The 1,507-nt window shown below is 43.9% G+C and overlaps 1 protein-coding gene across 1 annotated transcript in view; it reads right to left on the bottom strand.

Moving 5' to 3' along the window:
- The window catches only part of itpr3 (inositol 1,4,5-trisphosphate receptor, type 3), a 71,313-nt gene that overhangs the window by 60,499 nt on the left and 9,307 nt on the right, over window positions 1-1,507 (bottom strand). The gene's annotated exons all lie outside the window — the stretch shown is intronic.

The following is a 1,507-nucleotide window of genomic DNA, read 5'->3' as shown; positions in this document are numbered from 1 at the left end:
CATCTTTTAGCTAACATTAGCTAGTCATCTTTTAGCTAACTTTACCTGCATCCAGCAGTTTTACTCAACAGTCGGTTAGTTTGGGGGAAAAACTGTGAAAAGTTCTTTGCGTTTTGCTGGTTTGCTGCCATGATGCTAACACACCTTCATAGCTCCGCACAGCAGCAGCAGGTCTCCTTCACAGGTGGAAACCCAGCGCGAGCGCCGTAGCGCTCATGTTGCGTTTAAAGGCGGCTCGGAAAAACAGGTTCCCACATGTTAACAACGGATTAAACAGTTTTAACTGCTGATAAAAGTGACAGAGGACAAATATGGGAAGTGTGGAAGCCAATACTGTATCAAATTGACAACGGAATAACAGAGACTTGGCCATTCTAAGGTAAAAACCCAGCGTATACAGCATTCAGGTTTTTTTTTCATCCAGACGGCTTCCCGCGCCCCCCCTGCAATGGCACGACGCCCCCTCTGGGGGCGCGCCCCACAGTTTGGGAACCTCTGAACTAAGGCTTACCAACATTATAAAGTGAAACACTGTTTTTAATGAAAACATTGTTTCTGATGATAAAGTTGGAGGTTGTCATGTTATTCTTAATGAATCATGAACTGATTCTAGTCTGAACCTCAGAACAAAACCAACATTCAACCTCTGAAAATAACCAAGACTTACCAACTATTGGCTGGACTTCCAAGTTTTAAATAAAAACATTTCAGTAATAAAACATCTGAATTAAATTTCACTAACGGACGGATATTAAAAATGGCCGCCGTCCCGTTCCGTTCCCAGCCAATCAGCAGCGAGATGACGGCGTGCCGGCGGCAGGAGGCTGATGGTGGGCAGGAGACCCGGATGTGACGCGGCTGAAATGAAAGCTGAGAGCTGCAGGACGGCCGTCTGCGCACAGGAAGCGCCTCTATTTATAGACGCGCTTTCACACGGTTTCTAACGCGGGTTGAGCTCAGCTCCACATGTCGTCCACGACGAAAAACGCTTCACATCCGCCAGCAGCTACTGTTTATTACTGTTTATTACCGTTTATTACTGTGTAATAACGGTGCATGCAGGCCCAGCCTGATCAGTGTTTGGTTGAGTTGAGCTGCTGAGCTTCATAAAGAGAACAGAGTCTCATCCACCGACACAATATAAAATAAAACACTAATTATGATGAAACTGCTTGAGAGAAAATTTAACTTTTGCCTTTTTTTGGTTAAAAATAAAGATAAAACTGGCGTATTTAAAAACGTATCTTAATATTTTGTAATATTTATGGAAATTAAGATAAAAACTAATAATAATAAAGATGATTTAAAGGCTCATCTCAGTGTTTTTGCTGCTAAATGTGTTGACGGAAGACAACCAGGAAGTTTTATTTTTAGAACATTCTTATCAAACGAGCTGCACCAGTTACACAGCATTACAGCAGGACAGCAGCTGAGCACCAGGCAGCTGAGCACCAGGCAGCTGAACACCAGGCAGCACACACACCAGGCAGCACACACACCAGGCAGC

Source organism: Poecilia reticulata, linkage group LG7 (assembly GCF_000633615.1).
Source record: "Poecilia reticulata strain Guanapo linkage group LG7, Guppy_female_1.0+MT, whole genome shotgun sequence".
Classification (NCBI taxonomy): Eukaryota; Metazoa; Chordata; class Actinopteri; order Cyprinodontiformes; family Poeciliidae; genus Poecilia; species Poecilia reticulata.
This window is presented reverse-complemented; position numbering and strand designations above follow the sequence as displayed.